Source organism: Jaculus jaculus, chromosome 8, assembly GCF_020740685.1.
Source record: "Jaculus jaculus isolate mJacJac1 chromosome 8, mJacJac1.mat.Y.cur, whole genome shotgun sequence".
In the NCBI taxonomy this organism is placed as follows: domain Eukaryota; kingdom Metazoa; phylum Chordata; class Mammalia; order Rodentia; family Dipodidae; genus Jaculus; species Jaculus jaculus.
Genome location: NC_059109.1, coordinates 141,987,727 through 142,003,859, shown reverse-complemented (window position 1 = coordinate 142,003,859; position 16,133 = coordinate 141,987,727). Strand labels below are relative to the sequence as shown.

Sequence of the window (16,133 nt, the reverse complement as noted above, 5' to 3'; positions counted from 1 at the left end):
GACTCAAATCCTGACTCTGAAACAGACACTGACCCTAATCCTAAACCTGGCCTTGACACTAGCCACAAACCTCTAACTCTAAGACTAACACTAAAAATAGTAGTGTGTTATGTTACAGAATGATCTCACCAATTAGCAGATGAAAATGATGCTCTGAGAGGAAAAGTATTAGATGTTAGATCCAGTATTTTGACTGGTACACAGGGCAACTGATAACCCTTTCTTTCTTTCTTTCTTTCTTTCTTTCTTTCTTTCTTTCTTTCTTTCTTTCTTTCTTTTTTAGCCTAGGCTAACCTGGAATTCATTATATGGTCTCAGGCTAGTCTTGAACTTACTTTGATCCTCCTACCTCTACCTCATGAGTGCTGGCATTAAAGACATGCCCCACCATGGCTAGCCAAATGGTATCTCTTTTTCAAAAACAATTATTTTATTCCACTTCAGATAATTTTCTAGGTATCACGCAGAAGAATCCTTATTGTCTGTAACATAAAGTGACAGGGTCCTTCAAAGTTAAAGACTAAATGAAAATATATATTATACATTTGTCATTATTTGAAATTATCCAATAATTTTTAGTGTTCTTATGGAATGAAATAATGATAAAAGGCATTCTATATTCATATGATCAAAATAAATTTACTTGTCAGGTTTATTTTTTTTCCTAGTAGGGTCTCACTCTAGCCAAGGTTGACCTGGAATTCACTATTTAGTCTCAGGATTATCTCTTACTCAGGGTGATCCTCCTACCTCTGCCTCCCAAGTGATGAGAATAAAGGGGTATACCACCATGCCCAGCCAGAAGTCAGTTTTAATCCTTGCTCATGTTCAAAGTATAACCACTGTGATAAGATATAAGATATTAGCAGCCACTAATTTTTGATTCACACTTAAGTGGAAGTAAAGAGGCACCAGTGATTTCATATCCCCCAGCATAGACAACATAAGAGCCACAATGCACGCCACTCCCAGAAAGACAGTAAACGAAATCCTGAAGAGACAGGGTTTTGTTTTTTTTTTTTTTTCTTCCCTTTTATTGTTATTTTGCAGTTGGGAGAAGAGTAGCAATAACCTCTTTCCTTCCTCTGGCTTTCCTCAGCAACTTAGAGATGGAATTAGTCCTTTATACCAGAGGGACAGAATAAAACATCTATATGATGAATCACAATATTCATACAACAGTGAGGTTTTGCTGTGCCTGCAGCATCAATGACAACATATTTATTTGGAGTACTACACAAAACTTTGAACCTTAAGACCAATTTATAGGGATTATACAGAGTCAACACTCATGTCTTGACTGCTCACTGGCATAAAATATTAGCTCTGTGGTACACACAAAAATAACATAATTTATTGGGCTGGAGAGCTGGCTTAGCAGTTAAGGCACATGCCTGCGAAGACTAAGGACCCAGGTTCGATTCTCCAGGTCCCGTGTAAGCCAGATGCACATGGTGGCATATGCATCTGGAGTTCATTTGCAGTGGCTAGAGGTCCTGGCCTACCCATTCTCACTCTTTCTCTCTCTCTCCCCCATCCCTTTCTCTGTGTCTAATAAATAAATAAATAAAAATAAGTCTTTCAGAAAACCATAATTCCCTTCTGGTTGATTTTCTTTTTGTTGCATTGGCACTAAATTTCCCTCGTTGTAGCTTCTGTCTGTACAGTCTCAAATCTATTTTGAATTTTCCTAGATTCAGTTAAAAGAAGCTCAAAAACAGGGATAGAGGAGGTTTAGCAGTTAAAAACACTTGCTTATAAAACCTGATGGCATGGGTTTGATTCCCCAGTGGCCCCCAAAAGCCAGATACACATAGTGATACATGCATGTGGGGTTCACTTGCAGTGGCAAAAGGCCATGGAGTGCCCATACTTACTTACCTTCCTTTTTTCTTTTCTCCCTCTCTCTCTTTCTCCTGGGAAAAACATTTAATATATATATATTTTGTTGTTGTTGTTGTTGTTGTTGTTTTGTTTTTTTTTGTTTTTTCGAGGTAGGGTCTCACTCTGGTCCAGGCTGACCCTGGAATTAACTCTGTCATCTCAGGGTGGCCTTGAACTCATGGCAATCCTCCTACCTCTGCCTCCCAAGTGCTGGGATTAAAGGCATGCGCCACCACGCCCGGCTCTGAAATATTTTTAAAAGCTCCAAAATATTTTGGCAGTCTTGGCAACACCTGGGCCTCAGAAAGCCCATAACAATATCTCTTAAATAATGGAGGAAGAATGGCATCAAAAGATAAAATTTAAGATTTTAAAATACTTGGCACAAGGTTGGTGATATATAGGATAATCAGAACCATGCTCAGAATCAAAACTGTCTTCATGGAAATAATAAGTGAAAACCTCTACACATGGTCAAGTTGGAAAAAAACAGAAAGTGGAATAAGAGCTTTTCAACTGTTCAACATAAGTATGTCTACATCTAAGGATTTCTTCACATGAACAGTAAGAATAAACTGATGAGGGGCTCTGGGAGAGCTCAGTTGGTAATGTGCTTGCTTTGTAAGCATGAGGACCTGAGTTTGATCCATAGAACTCATGTAGAAGAAGAAGGAGGAGGAGTAGGAGGACAAGAACAAGAAGAACAAGCAGAAGAAGCAGAACAAGAACAAGAAGAAATGGCCAGAGAGATTGCTTAGTGGTTAAACTCTTGCCTGTGAAGCCTAAGGACTCCAGTTCAAGGCTTGATTCCCCAGGGCCCAAATTAGCCAGATGCACAAAGGGGTACAAGTGTCTGGAGTTTCTTTGCAGTGGCTTGGAGGCCCTGGTGCACTCATTCTCTCTCTCTCTCTCTCTCTCTCTCTCTCTCTGTCACTCTCATATAAGTAAAAATGAACAAAAAAATTAAAAATAAATTTAAAAAAAAGATAGACATGGAAGTGTGCACTTGAGTCCCAGTTCTGGGATCCCAGAGACAGAAAAGTCCATGGTCAGTGAGAGACTGCATCCATCCCAAAGAAAGAACAAAAAGAACCACGGTGCTTGTGGAACAATACCTGAGGTTGTCCTCTGGCCCCCACATGCATGTACACACATGCATACATGCCCACATATATGTGCATCCACACATGCAATGAACAAATGAAAGCCACGTTCACAACTTTGGTGCTAGGATGAGCAGTTCAGAGCTAAAATTCAAGAAGTGAGAGAGAAGACAACTGAAGGGATAGTGTATAAATTATTTTTTAGACATAATGAAGTATGATTTGTCCTTAGGTATAAAGATACTGATGGTATGATAAATACAAGTTTTCTGACATCCTACAGCATGGTGGTAAAATTCAAAACCTTTCACCTGTCTACAACACCCTTCCTCCCATTTCCAGCTCAGTCTGTCTCCCCATCTAGAATGGTTTAAAAAAAAAAAACTAAAAGAAAGAAATGAAATTATCAAACAGAAATAAGTCCTCCAAGCAGAGAGGATGGCAGTTTCCATGCTGCAAGATTTTGGGTGCCTGGATATGTGAGGGAAGGGATGGCAGACAAGTGGCTAAAATGGGATGCAGTGAGATATTGAAGTTGGAAGACACTGGATAATAGGGCAGGGCTAGAATCCACAGGCCTCATGGGTTGGTTATGGGTGGAATTTGGAAGGTTTTTATCTGAAGGTAGTTACCCTTGTTTGAGTTTATTCAAATTTTCTAATTGTGACTCAGTATGAAGGAGATTCAGGTATTTTAGGATTTTTTTCCCTAGCACTCAGATCATCTGATTTATTGAGGTATACTAATTCATAGGATGGGCTCTCTCTCTCTCTCTCTTTTTTTTAATTTTTATTTATTTATTTGAGAGTGACAGACACAGAGAGAAGGACAGATAGAGGGAGAGAGAGAGAATGGGTGCACCAGGGCTTCCAGCCTCTGCAAACGAACTCCAGACGTGTGCACCCCCTTGTGCATCTGGCTAACGTGGGACCTGGGGAAGCGAGCCTCGAACCAGGGTCCTTAGGCTTCACAGGCAAGCGTTTAACCGCTAAGCCATCTCTCCAGCCCCTTTTTTGTTTTTTTAAGGTAGAATCTCACTCTGGCCCAGACTGACCTGGAATTCACTAGTTTCAGGGAGGCCTCAAACTCATGGCGATCCTCCTACCTCTGCCTCCCACGTGCTGGAATTAAAGGCTTGTGCCACCATGCCCAACCTATTTATTATTTCTGGTTAAACTGAGTGTTTGGCAATAAATGGAAAATTTGGGAAGTTTTTCCAATAACAAACTTTCATGTTTCCTGATTTCTCAACTTTGTTTCTCTCTAAGGTTACTTTGTTTTCCCTACTGCTAGATTTAAGTTGTTGCAGACAGGATCACATTGCTGATAAAAATCACTCACCCGGGGCTGGAAGCCCTGGCACGCCCATTCTCTCTCTCTCCCTCTCTCTGTCTTTCTCTCTGTGTCTGTTGCTCTCAAATAAATAAAATTTTTTAAAAAAATAAAAAATAAAAAATAAAAATCACTCACCCAGAGCAGCTTGTGGGAAAAAAAGGGGGGGGGGGCTAATTTTGGCTTACAGGCTCAAGGGGGTAGCTCCATGATGGCAGGGAAAGTGATGGCATGAGCGGAGGGTAGACATCATCCCTAGCCAAGATAAGTGGACAATAGCAACAGGAGAATGTGCAAAAAACACTGGCAGAGAAGGACGTGGTGGCACACGCCTTTAATCCCAGCACTCTGGAAGCAGAGGTAGGAGGATTGTGGTGAGTTCGAGGCCAGCCTGAGACTACACAGTGAGTTCCAGGTCAGCCTGGACTAGAGTGAGACCCTATCTTGAAAAACCAACATAAATAAATAAATAAAACCACTGGCAGAGATGACAACGTGCCTATACATGCACATGTAAATAAAAAGGAAAAGGGGGAAGGGAGGAAGGCTGGAGAAATAGCTCCATGGTGTGCTGGAGCCTGCCGGCTGAAAGGGTTTGAGCCTGATGGGGAGTGAGGATTAAGGAAAGACAGAAGAAAGACTGAAAGCATGGACCCCAGTCCAGGGCTGAAGCAAGGCCTCAAGCCAGGACTGAAGACACGGTTTATTTCACAGCATTCCTTTTTATATGTTTTTACAGTTTTTCCATGGACAAAGATTTTATGAGCTTCACAAACAGGCCTAAAGGTTTGTCCTTCAACAGAGATACCCTAGACAGAAATATGGATGTGACTTCCATTTGATGCAAAGACATTGCTATCATTTCCTGGCAAGCAAAGACATCATTCCAGTATAGTACCCAAGAAGCTGTTTGGAAAACTGGAGACGCTGGTGTGCAGTATTGCCGACAATGTCACCATAAAGCATTGTCATGCCTGCCCTTTTTCTTGCACATCACATGGGAATTTCTCACAATTGTGAGGGGCATGTAACACCACAACACATTCTCACTGTGTTCACAGTGGACCATGACTTACATACTTACCGTATTTCCCTGGATATCTGTGAACCTGACTCAATGGGGGGGGGGGGAGGGGCATGTGCATGATGATCCAGTACTCACCCTTCTGGCCCTTCACTCCACCTGCATCAATTGTTGGGTCAGGATGGCTGTCAAGAGCCTGTGAGCGGGAGCACCCAAGCCCTCCGAATACACATTTGTACCCCGACACTCCTAATTCTTTCTGGCCTGGCTTCAGCAATTTTTCCCTGGGCCTAGAAGGCATGAGGAATGTTGATACCCGCGCATGGGTTTGACGTGACTCATGTTTCCGGGAGACTCCTGTGTGTCTCCTGCCTAAAACAGACATCAGTCCTCCTGCTGGAAAGGGGATCAGGACTCACTGCTAGGTTCTCACTTCACCTGGAAGCTCTGCATGTCCCATGTGGATGTGACCACTTGAGTCACATGTGTGTCAGGGGCCTCTTTTCCCTAGCACACAGAGATTCCCTGCATTGTTGTGGCCTTCTCTTTGACCTAAAAGCTCCCGATTCTCTAACCTAGGGGGAGAGCGAACGCTATCCCCCTAGGTTAGAGAATCAGCTCTCTTCAGAAAAAGGGTCAGATTGGTATAATTCGCAAAGATGGCCGACACATGGCCACGGGCCAGCCTGAGTCATTTTTGTTCAAACTGAGCCCTCACTCACAAGTGGTGAGCCTACTGGGATGGGGCTGTGTGAAATGTGAGGGAGCAGGGCGCGGAGGGTGTGTTTCTCTGGGAATGAAACAGCTCTGCAAAGTGTCCTATAATTGGCTGCAGGAGGAGGGCCTCCATGAGCGCCAAGCCGGCTGGTAGAGCAGGAGAGCCTGCCTCACATATCAAACATTCACAGATTTGAAAATTGTCAGGAACGTCTGAGTCCACTTCTGTGGACTGCCCACTTAGCCTTGTCACTGGAAGGGGATGAATACTAATTACCCATTCTTTTCAGTGCTGCAGTATGTCAGCCAAGTGTGCCTTTGTTCACTGATATGTGGGTTAGGGGATAGAGGAAGGAGTTTCCTGAGGCCCTTGAGGACAGAGTTGATCACAAATGTGCCTTTGTTCATAGATATATAGGTGAGGGGATGGAGGAAGAAAAGTTTTCTCAGATCTGTAAGCAGATGGCTGCCTTAGTGGAGGACTATAAAGCTTAGTGTAGATTCAGTTTGAGTGGACGAGGATGGAGAGGCAAACTCTTTGTCCATCATCCATTCCTTTCAGTTCTGTGGCATGTCATGTTCTCAGAAATGGACTTTAGTATTAGCTGACATGCATTGAAGTTTTATGATGGAATTCTCTTCACCCAATTGTAATCATATCTTTCCATGTGTAACTGTAAGATTTTAATAGGATTTTTCAATATAAAAATTGTTTGCCTCTTGTGCTTTTTGTAAAACTGCCTTGATTGCAGTTTATTTACAAGGTACTTGTAACATGGTGGTGTCAGGAATTCTCACTAACTATGCAGATACCTCTGTGGTAAAAGGAAGATGCCAAACTAGTATTAGCTCATAGTTACTATTCTCTGGCTTTTAATAAGGTGTTTGGGAAAAAAATGATGGACATCATTCTGCAAGTCAGAGCTAATGCACATCTTAATATGAATAGAGGCTTTGGGGATGATTATGGCAGAGCACAAGGCTCTAGGTTTAGTCTCCAGTGTCAAAAAATATGACTGGGTAATTGCTAATGAGTAAGCATACAATATAAATTTAGGGCTGCAAATACCAGACTGGTGGTAGAGGTGCTTCCTAGCTTGTAAAAAGGCTGTAGGTTCAATTCCAGCACCACAACAGTTTTGAATATCTTGTTAGTGGTTGCTTAGAAGGACTAAAACATTATAATGTTTTTATTTCAAAAATATCCTTGTTTTGAGGCTGATGTAAAATCTGTGTTTCCAGCCCTATCTGAATGAGAAAGAGCTAGCTAGCATATGTGAGCCCCTGGGTTCAATTTTTAAGTAATAATGTTAAAAATAAAAGTAAAAAAAAAAAAAAAAAAAAAACAGCATGTTGAAATGCCTTCACAACCTAACATTCTTCATCTTCTTGAGGTTCCTTATGTTATGTGTATTATATTTAATTGGTAGCAAAAAAAGGGGAGTACTGATACCACAGCCTTGTGACCAGCTTTAAATATTGTCTGCCACAAGATCAGAGGAAGATGAGTCTTTTCGACTATGGAGAATGTAGGTTGTGATTTGGGGCCATGTTCAGAGTAAAGAGGCTTGAAGGAGGTGTATATTCAGGGTGGAGGGAGAGAACATTTGATCCTAGCATACCATTTTCTCTCCCACCCCATCAAACTCCAAAAAATTTCCTCAATGCCCTGCTGATGGCCCCAGTGACAAGGATTATTCTGTCCAAAAGAACCAAGCTCAGACTTCTGAACTCTGCCCCTGCCATTTTCTTGGAGATGAACATAAGTGATGCACAAATAAAAGAAAGTGGTAGGCCTGGAACCCCTGGTGATCATAGGCTTGCAATTTTTATTTCAGTATGGCAATTAATGGAGGAAGTTATGCTTCATATTAGGCCACTGTGAATAGGTTCCCACAGGAATCCACACATCCAAGAGTTCTCTGACATCAGTCCCTGTCTCTATGGCCTCCCAGTGAGTAGAACAGATGTAAAAGTATGGCCTTGGAGTCAGCAAATAGTAAGGGAGGTACATGTTTCCACATTAACCCAAATTCAATATTGATACAAAGTCAATAACCACCTGATGATAGGGGGCATCATGTGACTCACAAATGAAAAGGAAATGATTTTTCATGACAACAGTTTCTACATGCCTACTAGAAAATGTGTGTGCTTTCTGTGTTGTAGATATAGACTACAGGTTTTCATTTAGTTATTTGGTATTTAAAAAAAAAAAGTTTTCTAGGCTTTATTAAAGAAATAAGGGCTAGAGAGATGGCTTAGCAGTTAAGGCACTTGCCTGCAAAGCCAAAGGACCTAGGTTCAATTCCCCAGGACCGATGTGTAGCAGACAGCTTCAGGTTCACTGAGATGAACTTCCAGACCAGGCACAGTTATGGAGGAAGAGATATTTATTGAAGCCTACAGATCCAGGGGAAGTTCCATAAATGGCAGAAGAAGCTGGCCTGCCTTTACAGGACCAAGCAGAGAGAGAGAAGTACAAGCCTAAAGCCAAAGCCACAGCACACTTCAGGAACTCCTGCTAGGCACACTTTGCATATCTTTAGATTGAAATCTGAAACCCACCACCACACCTTAAGATCCACCCAGTGACACTGCCTCCAGCCAGGTGGCAGTAGATGCAAACTACAAACAAATAAACAACTGAATATATTGGGGGTCAACTATTCTATTCAAACCACCACACCAGGTCAGCCAAATACACAAGGTGGCACATTCATCTGGTTTGTTTCCAGCAGCTGGAGACCTTGGCATGCCCATTCTCTCTCTCTCTCTCTCTCTCTCTCTCTCTCTCTCTCTCTCTCTTTCTCTCTCTCTCTCTCTCCCTCTTTCAAGAAAATTTAAAAAATAATTAAGAAAGAAAGACCAAAAGAAGCCATCAGGTAAATAAAATAGAGGGCTGGAGATAGCTTAGCGGTTAACAGCTTGCCTGTGAAGCCTAAGGACCCCGGTTCGAGGCTTGATACACCAGGACCCATGTTAGCCAGATGCACAAGGGGGAGCAGGCATCTGGAGTTCGTTGGCAGTGGCTGGAGGCCCTGGTGTGCCCATTCTCTCTCTCTCTGCCTCTTTCTCTCTGTCTGTCTCTCTCAAACAAATAAATAAACAAAAACAATTTTTAAAAGAAAATAGATGTAAAAACAAGAATTATTGATTAAAATTATAGATTTTACAGATGAAAATTACAGAAATTTTTTTTTTGTTTTGGTTTTTTGAAGTAGGGTGTCACTATATCCCAGGCTGACCTGTAATTCACTATGTATTTTCAGGATGGCCTCAAACTCACAACAATAAGATTAAAGACATGTGCCACCACACCCAGATTTAGAAATAAATATATTTTTTAGATGGGCATGGTGGCGCACGCCTTTAATCCCAGCACTCGGGAGGCAGAGGTAGGAGGATTGGTGTGAGTTCAAGGCCACCCTGAGACGACAGTGTGCATTCCAGGTCAGCCTGGACTACTGTGAGACCCTACCTTGAAAAACCACCAACAAAAAGAAATAAATGTATTTTTAAAATATTTCTTTACTTGCGAGAGGAGGGGAAAAGAGGCAAATAGATAGAGAGAAAAAGAGATAGAGAGAGAAGAAAAAAAAGAATGGACATGAAAGGGCCTCTAGTCACTGCAAACGAACTCCAGACACATGTACCGCCTTGTGCACTGGCTTACATGGATACTGGGGAATTGAACCTAGTTTTGCTGGCAAGTGCCTTAACTGCTAAGCCATCTCTCTCTCCAGCCTGAAATAAACATATTTTTGGTTAAAGAAAACACTTTTGAGTTAAGAAAGGATTTTTTTTAAAAAATATTTATTTATTTGGGGGCTGGAGAGATGGCTTAGCGGTTAAGTGCTTGCCTGTGAAGCCTAAGGACCCCGGTTCAAGGCTCGGTTCCCCAGGTCCCACGTTAGCCAGATGCACAAGGGGGCGCACGCGTCTGGAGTTCGTTTGCAGAGGCTGGAAGCCCTGGCGCGCCCATTCTCTCTCTCTTTCCCTCCATCTGTCTTCTCTCTCTGTCTGTCGCTCTCAAATAAATAAATAAAAAATGAACAAAAAAATTTTTTTAATATTTATTTATTTGAAAGAAGGGAGGGAGAGAGAGAGAGAGAGAGAGAGAGAATGGGCATACCAAGACCTCCTGCCACTGCAAAGAAGCTCCAGGCACACAACTTTGTGCATTTAGCTTGATGTGGGTACTGGGGAGTGGAACCCAGTCTGTCAGGGTTTGCAACCAAGTGTCTTTAAGCACTGAGCCATCTCTCCAGCCTCTCCGGGGATATTTTTTTATTTGTTTATTTTTATTTATTTATTTATTTGAGAGTGACAGACAGAGAGAGAAAGAGTCAGAGACAGAAAGAGAATAGGTGCGTCAGGGCCTGCAGCCACTGCAAACGGACTCCGGACGTGTGAGCCCCCTTGTGCATCTGGCTAACCTGGGTCCTGGGGAATCGAGCCTCGAACCGGGGTCCTTAGGCTTCACACTCAAGCACTTAACAGCTAAGCCATCTCTCCAGCCCCAAGAAAGGATTTTTGATGGTAAGTTAGTTCTATCCTAAGGTTAATAAAAAAAAAAAAAATCTAGGACTGGAGAGATATCTTAGCAGTTAAGGCACTTGCCTGAAAAGCCAAAGGACCCTGGTTCAATTTCCCAGGACCCACATAAGCCAGGTACACAAGATGGTACATGTTTCTGGAGTTTGTTTGCAGTGGCAAAAGGCCCGGGTATGCTCTCTCTCTCTCTCTCTCTCTCTCTGTAACAAATAAAATAAATTTAAAAATTAAAAAAAATATTCTAAGCTGGAAAACAGAATATGAGGATCCAGTTAGATAAAGTGTGTCATAAAAAAGGTTGTGGAAAATTAAAACCTGAAGAAAGAGTACAGGGTTATGACTATTTAACTATCATTAAAGGTTACTTAAAATTACTGGGTCTGGGGTGATGCTCAGTAGATGAGTGCTTGCTATGTGTGCATGAGGACCTAAGTTCGATCCCAAGCATCCACATTAAAAGAAAGTCACACATGTCTATAACCATAATGCTGAGGAGGCTGAGGACAGAGTTCCCTAGTCAACCGATCTAACAACAAATAAAATAATCAGGGTAAGCCAGACATGGTGGCACATGCTTTTATTCTCCGCACTCAAGAGGCAGAGGTAGGAAGATCATCCTTGAGTTCAAGGCCAACTTGAGACTACATAGTGAATTCTTGGTTAGCCTAGGCTAGAGCATGACTCTACCTTGGGGGAAAAAAAATCAGGGAGCTTGAGGTTTAGTGAGACTCTGTCTCCAGGCAATAGGTGGAGGAGTGATAGAGAAAGACAGCTGACATTATCCTCTGTTCTCTGTACCAATGAGCATGGGCCACATGCATCAGCACCCCCCTCACACAAAATTTCCAAGGTCAGATTCAATGCTCTGATATAGAACTGGTGCCTGATTCTCTGTTTACAGCAGTAATATTTTCTTATATAATGATTTGCTCTTAGTAATATTTACAGAAAAACAGGCTCTAAAATTAATTTTATGTTTTAACCTTTTACTTAAGGAGCCCTTTAAAATACAGAAGTTAGATTTTATCAAAAGGCTAAATTTTATGTTTTCTCATGAGGTAAAACCTTCACTTGTTGGAAAGCCATTGCCTTAACAGTTAAAAAAAAGTTTTAAAAAGAATCATTCCTACTTGGGCATTCCTATTACGTTACATTATAGTTGTAAAACTTATTTCATTATATTTTATTTTATTTTGGTTTCTCAAGGTAGAGTCTAGCTCTAGCTCAGGCTGACCTGGGTGTTTCAGGGCCTCCAGCCAATGCATGTACCACTTTGTGCATCTAGCTTTTACTGCACCCAGTTAGGCTGTGCAGGCAGATGTATTAACTGCTAAGGCATTTCTCCAGCCCTAGCTTTTACTGCACCCAGTTAGGCTGTGCAGGCAGATGTATTAACTGCTAAGGCATTTCTCCAGCCCTATGTCTACTGTTTCTTTTTTTTTTTTTCCAAGGTAGGGTCTCACTATAGCCCAGGCTGACCTGGAATTCACTATGTAGTCTCAGGGTGGTCTCAAACTCATGGCAATCCTCTTACCTCTGCCTCCTGAGTGCTGCAATTAAAGGCATGTGCCACCATGCCCAGCTCTACTAATTTTTTTTGCATTTTTTCAGAGTACATTTTTAATAATTACAAAACATAATACATATGTCTCCTACTACTTCTGCCTCCAGAGATTAGTGTGTGCCACCACATCAAGCTTTGCAAATTACGTGTGTGTGTGTGGGGGGGGCGGGGGTTGGGTCTCACTCTAGCTCAAGCTGACCTGGAATTCATTATTTAGTCTCAGGGTGGCCTTGAATTCACAGGCATCCTCCTACCTCTACCTCCTGCAAATTTCTTAAAGGAGATATTAACAGTTTTAAGCATTTTGTTTTTCAAATCAAAAGTACACCATGCCTCCTGTAGTAGTCATAAGAAATTTCAAGTATCAGGCATCATTATTTGTGAAATATCTATCCGTTCCTATTTGATTATTTGTCTGACATGACCACAGCTTCAGGTTTTATATATTAATAATGTATATAGCCAAATATCTAGTTAATAACTGAAAGATGCCAACTCTCAGGTATTCCAGCAGTTTGTGTTGCTGTGAGAAGTGCTATCATTAAAAGCAGAGTTTACCCAATGCTGGATGTTAAGTAACTGCTGTTGCCTGTGACAACTGCACACGAGAAGAGCAAAGATGTCAGGATTGGAACAGAGCTATCATCCCTCTGTAGGAGTCTGTAGCTATCCCATAACAAGATCTTGTTTATCATTTTTGTTTGTTTGTTTTTGTTTTTGAGGTAGGGTTTCATTCTAGCCCAGGCTGACCTGGAATATACTATGTAGTCTCATGGTGGCCTCGAACTCAGGGCCATTCTCCTACCTCTGCCTCTCAAGTGCTGAGATCAAAGGCCATCACACTAACACTCTCTCTCTCTCTCTCTCTCTCTCTCTCTCTCTCTCTCTCTATATATATATATATATATATATATATATATATATATATATATATATATCAATTTCTCTGGTTATCTGCCTTATTGTTGAACACTCTTTGATTCTCATAAGTACTGATGGTTATTTTCCTTAGTGTTATATCTTCAAGATTTGGGATTCAGTTTAGTGAAGTGCCTGGGAGATGTTGGGAAATCATCGTTCATGACATTTTTTTTTCCTCTTGGTTTTTATAGGTAGGGTCTCGCTCTAGCCCATGCTGAACTGGAATTCACTATGTAGTCTCAGGCTGGCCTTGAACTCACAGTGATCCTATTACCTCTGTCTCCCAAGTGCTGAGATTAAAGGTGTGGGCCACCTTGCCTGGCATTGTTTGGTTTGTTTGTTTGTTTGTTTGTTTTGAGATACATCCACATGCTGTATCCCAGACTGATGTGGAACTTACTATATAGCCAACACTGGCCTCATATCTTAGCAATCCTTCCTCAGCCTTCTAAATGCTTACATTATGAGCATAAGCCCCATACCTGGCAATTTTATAAACTTCTCATGTTATCATAATCCCTCCAATTTTTCCCATCACTATGTTGCAACTCATTGCTTTCAATATGATTGGCTCTAAATTTACCAGCAAAGTTTAGAGAATATTGAAATTCGTATAATATTGCACCCAATGAAATTTCTAGGGTTTTCTTTTGAGCATTATTTTTCTTGTATTTCTCTATCGATCATATATCTATCCATCCATCCTACAATGCCATTATTGCTTTTATTTTGAAGTTACTCAAATTGCATATTTATGTGATACTTGTATGGGTAATGTACTATTTTATTCACTGTAATACCACTTCACATATTTCATACTTTTCCCAAGTGAACAAATGCTGCTGCCTATTTATAACCCTAACCCTATGGCAGCAACCTTCACAGCAAATGTTAACTGTGCTGAAATTTAAGCTTCTCACCTGGCAAGAGGTTTCAACTAGAATCCAAGTAATAGTCTCCTTTGCCTTCCCATATGCCTATAATTTTCCCTGTCTTCCTATTCTGCTTCAATTTTCCCCCCTCTGGAGCATTGGTCCCTTAATTTAAGGGTTGGTCAAGACCAATGGTCCATTTTGTATAATGTCTTCATACTTAGTAGAAATAAACTGAAGGTTCACCATTTGAAAGAAATAAACAGTATTTTAGCTGGATCCCAGACAATAAACACATTTTTATTTTTGCAGAAAAATAGGGTCACCAAACATGAAGATTTAAAAAGATCATATAATCTACTAGCCTATTTTGAATAATTCTTTGTTGACATTTTATTTTGGATATATGTAGGAAGCTCATATTATATTCATAATTTAGGGCTGAAGGAATGGCTTAGTGGCTAAGGCACTTGCTTGCAAAGCCCAAGGACCCAGGTTTGATTCCCTAGGACCCAGGCAAGCCAGATATACAAGGTGGTGCATGCATATGGCATTCATTTGTAGTGGTGGAGGTCCTGGAGTGCATTTTCTTTCTCTCTGTATCTATCTGCCTCTTTCTCTCTAATAAATAACAAAAAAAATTCTTTAAAAAACAGACATGTCTGTTCCCTTTTTCTCTGTTATTTATTTGAGAATTTTCTAGTTGAGTGAATATGTATACCTGAGTCTTATTTCCTTTATATTTTTGTATAATTTATCACATAAATCTTATAAAATTATCAATGTATATTACTTAAAAATTATATGCAATGATTAAGTTGCTTACATTCCAGATATGCAAGTTTGTTTCAACATACATAAGTTGATAAACATAATTGATCCATCACAAACATTAAATCAAAAATTTTACAATATAATCTCAATAGATGAAAATAACAACTGACAAAATTCAACACTCATTCATGAAAAAATCTCAGAAAAAGTAAAAATAGGACCATATATTAACATAATAAAGATTTATGAACAACAAACCAAGCCTACATTGTAATGAGTGAGGAAAATGGAAAGCATTTTTCTGAAGACAGGAATGAGACAAATGTGTCCATTCTGATCACCCTTAATCAAGATAGTACTTGAAATTTTAGCAAGAGTAAGAAGGCAGAGATAGAAAGCAAGCATATAAAAATGGGAAAGGAAGAAGTGAGATTTTTCTTATTCTCAAATGGCATGATCTCATATTAAAGACCCAAGAAGGGGCTGGAGGGATTGCTTAGTGGTTAAGGTGCTTGTCTGCTGAGCTTAAGGATACAGATTCAATTCCCCAGTACCCACATAAGCCAGATGCACACAGTGGTGCAGGCATCTGGAGCTCATTTGTAGGGGCTAGAGGCCCTGGCATGCCCATTCTCTCTGTCTGTCTGTCTCTCTCTCTCTCTCTCTGACTCTGTTTACAAATAAATAAATATAAAAATAAAATAAAAAATTTAAAAAGACCCAAAAGAGTCCACCAGAAGACTCAGATTTTACAAACAATTGTAATAAAGTAGCAGGACACATAATGAACAAAGACATTAGTTTTACTACACATCAGCAACTACTTTGCTGGAAAGCGCAGGAAAACTATCCCATTCACATTAGGTCCCAAGGTGAGACTTTGTACTTTCTAAATGTGTGTGTTTTCTATGGTTACTACTACATGACATACCAGTTCTATACATACTTACCTTACTTTTCATTTTTACTTTAAAAAGATTTTAACATTTTAGCTAATCTTTAAATATACTGAACATTTTAAATATTTTATTTGCAAGCAGAAGGACAGAGAGAATTGAGAGAAAGAGAACAGGCATGTCAGGGACTCTAGCCACTGAAAACCAACTCCAGATACATGTGCCCCTTTGTGCATCTGGCTTTACATGGGCACTGGGGAATCAAACCTGGCTCATTAGGCTTTGCAAGCAAGCATCTTAACCACTGAGCCATCTCTCCAGCTTTATACTGAACATTTTAAAATATTACCTAAAGAACTTCATAATAATCATAAAAATATAGTTCAACACTTATATCATCTTTTCCTTCTTGGCTGTGTTCCAAATGTTTTCATGTAATAGATGAGTCAAAATTAGGTGCACAGTATATCTGCAAGCCTGAGTGTACTG

At 40.5% G+C, this 16,133-nt stretch overlaps 1 pseudogene; it reads right to left on the bottom strand.

Moving 5' to 3' along the window:
- Positions 1–828: 828 nt before the first annotated feature.
- On the bottom strand, positions 829–1,342 carry LOC123462907 (annotated as a pseudogene).
- Between the last annotated feature and the right edge of the window lie 14,791 nt (positions 1,343–16,133).